Consider the following 5,620-nt stretch of genomic DNA (forward strand, 5'->3'; position numbering starts at 1 on the left):
TATGTACATATATATACATATATATGTATATGTATGTACATATATATATGTATATATATATATGTGTGTGTGTGTGTGTGTGTGTATATATTGGAATGTTACTCAGCCATCAAAAGAATGAAATCTTGCCATTTGCAATGATGTGGATGGAGCTAGAATGTATTATACTAAGTGAAATAAGTCAGTCAGAGAAAGACAAATACCATACGATTTCACCCATGTGTGGAATTTAAGAAACAAAACAGATGGGGCACCTGGGTGGCTGAGTTGGTTAAGAGTCTGACTTCAGCTCAGGTCATGATCTCATGGTTTGTGAATTCGAGCCCCACATTAGGCTCTGCACTGGTGCTGCAGAACCTGCTTGGGATTCTCTCCCCCAACGCCTTTCTCTCTCTGCCCCTTCACCACTTGCACTCTCTCTCTCTCAAAATAAATAACCTTAAAAAAAAAGAAACAAAACAGATGAACATAGGGGAAAGAAAAAAGAGAGAGAGAGAGAGAGAGAGAGAGAGAGAAACCATAAGCAACTCTTAAGTATAAAGAACAAATTGAGGGTTGGGGTGCCTGGGTGGCTGAGTCTGACTCTTGGTTTCAACTCAGATCATGATCTCACAGTTTGTGAGTTCTAGCCCCGAGTCAGGCTCCTCATTGACAGGGCAGAACCTGCTCAGGATTTTTCTCTCCTTCTCTCTCTCTGCCCCTCCCCAGCTTGCTCTCTCTCTCTCTCCCTCTCAAAAAATAAATAAATAAACAGAATATTAAAAAAAAAAAAAAAACAGAACAAACTGAGTGCTGCTGGACAGTAGGTGGGTGCGGGGATGGGGTAAATGGGTGATGGGTATTAAGGAGGGCACTTGTTGCGATGAGCACTGGGTGTTAAATGTAAATGATGAATCACTAAATCCTACTCCTGAAACCAATACTACACTATATGTTAACTAACTAGAATTTAAATAAAAACTTGAAACATGAAAACAAATAAAATAAATAAATAATAAATACTTGAAACATGAGAAAAATCTGGGCCTAGAGGTCAGACACTGGGAAAGTCAGAGATTTGAAGCTTCAGGGGGATTTGTGTATGGTAAGTTCTCTATTATTAGCTTGAAGATAGAGGGAGCCATTTGGCAAGGAATGAGGGTATCCTCTAGCAGCTGAGAGAAGCCCAACAAGAAAATGAGAACCTCAGCCCTACAACTACAAGGAACAAAATTCATTTAACAACCTGAATGAACTCGGAAGCAGATTTTTCCCTCCAGAACCACCAAGAAGGAATACAGCCTGGTTGATGCCTTGACTTCAAGACTTATAATACCAGAAGCAGAGAAATCTGGCCATACTGTACCTAGACTTCTGTTCTACATAACTAAAAACCAACACATGGGTGTTATTCTATGTAGCTACTACAAAAGATAGTAGTAATTTGTTAATCAGCAAGAGAAAACTACTACAAACTGGAAAGAGCTCAAGTGCCCATCAACAGATAAACAGATAAACAAATTGTAGTCTATTCATACTCTTCGCAATAAAGAGAAATAAACTATTGCCATACACAACAATAGGGATAAATTTTAAAATAATTCTGCTGGGTGAAAGAAGCCAAAAAATATATACTATATATAATATGATCTCATTTATATAAAACTCTAGAATATGCAAACTAATCTACAGTGACAGAAAGCAAACTAGTGGTTGCTTAGAGATGAGAGACAGGGAAGGATGAGAAGGAGGAATTACAAAAGGGTATACAAAACCTTTTGGGGAATGGGGTGCCTGGAGCTCAGTTGGTTGAACTTCTGACTTCAGCCCAGGCCATGATCTCGCAGTCCGTGGGTCCTAGCCCCACATCAGACTCTGTGCTGACAGCTCAGAGCCTGGAGCATACTTCAGATTCTGTGTCTCCCTCTCTCTCTCTGCCCTTACCCTGCTCATGCTCTCTCTCTCTCTCAAAAATAAATAAACATTAAAAAAAACCTTTTGGGGGTAATAAATAATACATTATCTTGAGTATGGTGATGTATATGCGTGCGCATGTCAAAACTTTGTTCAAAATGTCATAAATATGTATTCAATTATTCTTCAATAAAGCAGTTTTTCAAAGAAAAAAATTTTAAATTATAATATTTTAAAGGAAGACATGGAAAAGAAAAATTTGAACACAATGAAAATGAAATTAAACACTATATATTAAAAAATAAATAAATTATATAAAAGAGTCTGGGAGATTTTTTTTTTGTTTTGTTTTCAGAATCATTTAAATCTTGCAATGAAAGATGGATCTGAAACCTTGCTAAAATACTTTTGGTTGATCCTCATTATTTGTGGATTCCATATTTGTGAATTCATTTACTCAGTGAAATGTATTTGTAACCTCAAAATCAATACTCACAGTGCTTTTATAGTTATTTACAGACATATGTATGGGCAGAGTGGTAAAAAATTTTAGTCAATGTACATGTTTTTTTTTCTTTTTTTCTTTTTTTTAACTTTCTTTTTTATTTTTAAAAATTTACATCCAAATTAGTTAGCATATAGTGCAACAATGATTTCAGGAGTAGATTCCTTAGTGCCCCTTACCCATTTAGCCCATCTCCCCTCCCACAACCCTTGCAGGAACCCTCAGTTTGTTCTCTATATTTATGAGTCTCTTCTGTTTTGTCCCCCTCCCTATTTTTATATTATTTTTGTTTCCCTTCCCTTATGTTCATCTGTTTTGTCTCTTAAAGTCCTCATATGAGTGAAGTTATATGATTTTTGTCTTTCTCTGACTAATTTCACTTAACATAATACCTTCCAGTTCCAGCCACGTAGTTGCAAATGGCAAGATTTCATTCTTTTTGATTGCCGACTAATACTCCGTTGTGCGTGTGTGTGTGTGTGTGTGTGTGTGTGTGTATATATATATACATATATATATATGTATATATATATATATACCACATCTTCTTTATCAATTCATTCATCAATGGACATTTGGGCTCTTTCCATACTTTAGCTATTGTTTAGTGCTGCTATAAACATAGGGGTGCATGTGTCCCTTCGAAACAGCACACCTGTATCCCGTGGATAAATGCCTAGTAGTGCAATTTCTGGGTCATAGGGTAGTTCTATTTCGAGTTTTTGAGGAGCCTCCATACTGTTTTCCAGAGTGGCTGCACCAGCTTGCATTCCCATCCATGTACATGTTTTTAGCTGAGGTCAAACAAGGCGACGTTCTGTCTTCTTATTGTAGATCTCATACTGTAGACAATTATCCTTTTCTAAGTTTTTTAAAAAATGTTTTATTTATTTTTGAAAAAAAAGAGTGCCAGTGGGGGAGGGACAGAGAGACAGGGACAGAAGATCTGAAGTGCGCTATGTGTTGAGAGTAGCAAGCCCAAAGTGGGGCTCAAACTCACAACCAAAAGATCATGACCTGAGCCAAAGTGGGACACTCAACCAACTGGGCCACCCAGGTGCCCCAATAATTATCGTTTTTGTGATCTATTTAGTGTTATGGTTTTTGCAGCTTTGTACTTTTTGTTGGTGATTTCACTGTTTAAAATGGCCCCCAAACATAATGTAAAACACCATCTAGTGTTCCTAAGTGCAAGAAGGCTGTGATGTGCCTTACAGAGAAAAAGTGTGTGGTAGATAAGCTTCACTCAGCTTTGAGTTATAGTGCTGCTGTCAACTGAGTTCAATGTTAATGAATCAACTAACTATACCATATAAAGTGTCTTTACATAAAAGCACACATAAAACAAAACTATATTGACTGGTTAACAAAAATATTGTAATCAGAAGTTGCAGGGACCTAACCCTATATTTTTCCTTAAGAGCAATAGTTGAGTATTTGTTAATTCAGTGTTCACAGCAACTTTATAGAACATAACTACCATTAATAATATATATTTTTATTCTCAATGATAAATAAAAATAATGGAGGTTCTACAATCAAATAGCTTATGTGAGTAGTCAGAGGCTTTAGAAACAATTATTTCTCTCATGACTTCTGCTTCACCTATTTGTTATTGAAGTAAACTAAATCAATGAATTATGTAGATTTTTAGTTGTTTATTCTCCACTGAAGATATTCTGATCTTTCTCAATTTTGCTCAGCTTTTCAACTCCATTTACCACTATCCTCACTTTCAGATGACCTCTGTCCATTTGATATTTTAAGTCTCACTTCCAGTCAGAATGGCTCACTTCCAATCAGAATGCCTGTTCTTTTTTTTAATCTTCATTTATTTATTTAGAGAGAGAGAGAGAAAGTGCATGCAGGGAAGGGACAGAGAGAGAGAGAGGGGGAGAGAGAGAGAATCCCAAGCAGGCTCCATGCCACTAGCACAGAGCCCAACACGGGGCTTAATCACATGAACCGTGAGATCATGACCTGAGCTAAGAGACACTTAACCAACTGAGCCACCCAGGTGCCCCTGAGATGCCAATTCTTAAGCTCCTTTCCTTTTTCTCTAAGGAGCTCCCATTGCTTGGAAATCATCTCTTCCACTAGATTGTAAACTCTTTTAGAGCTAGGTGCAGAATGTTCTTACTTCACTCCCTATTTGCTGCACTCAAGGAAAAATAATAAAACCCCACAAGAATAAGAAAGAAGCAACTGGGCATGGCACCTGCAAAGGCAAAGTTAACAGAACAAGGCTTTAAAACATATTTTAAGGTCAGTAGAGACAGATGCTCTTTTACCATAAAAATATCTAAAAATTATGCTAGTAAGAATATGAATATGATTGCTTTCCCCTGGTATACATGTCCTGCATAATCCTCTCTCCTTGAATGCAGAAAAGAAAGATCTTTATGGAATATTTTTTCAAAAGTAGAAGGAAGGTCCAAGAGAAGCAATGCTGCTCCAGACACATACTTTGTGGAAGGGAAGCTGGATTTAGGGATACCATGCTCAACTTTTCATTTTTCACATGTATATTCTGTGTGATTTGAATTTTATCATTGTAAAACTGGAGCACAGAACTAATTGAACCTTATTTGGGCTTCCTTATATGTTCAATCAGAAGAAAGGGGAGCATTTTCATTCCCTTTTCCAATCAGTGTAAGGCACCTTTAGAGTAGGTGACAGGGAAAAAAAGAAAATCTCTCCTGTAACTCATCTGGCCTGCTAAACAGAACTACTTAATCTTCCATTCTGTCAAATGTACACGGGTAAGGAGGGGATTGTCAGCTTATTTGTGGTGGGAACTATATTATGCTTAGTGTAATGAAAGAGAAATGGTCATAAGCATTTCAAAATTATTTCAAATATTTTTTCAAGAGAGAAATAATTTGTTGCTAGAAAGAAAGCTTGTTACAACTTCACTACAATATACCCTTAAACTCTGTTTAACCTCTTATTTAAAGAGGTCCCAGTTGGGACACCTAGGTGGCTCAGTCAGTTGAGCATCTAACTTTTGGTTTCAGCTCAGGTCATGATCCCAGGGTCATGGGAGGAAGCCCCCACGCTCACTGCCAAGCCCACCTGGGATTCTCTCTTTCTCTCCCTCTGTCCCTCTCCCCAACTTGCATCTTTCTCTCTAAAATAAAAAAATAATTTAAAAAATAATGAAGAGGTCCCTGTTATGCGCAGTACCATCACACATAAAATTGACAGAAGTTTTGGGGATAG

Source organism: Panthera uncia (genome assembly GCF_023721935.1).
Source record: "Panthera uncia isolate 11264 chromosome C1 unlocalized genomic scaffold, Puncia_PCG_1.0 HiC_scaffold_4, whole genome shotgun sequence".
Lineage (NCBI taxonomy): Eukaryota > Metazoa > Chordata > Mammalia > Carnivora > Felidae > Panthera > Panthera uncia.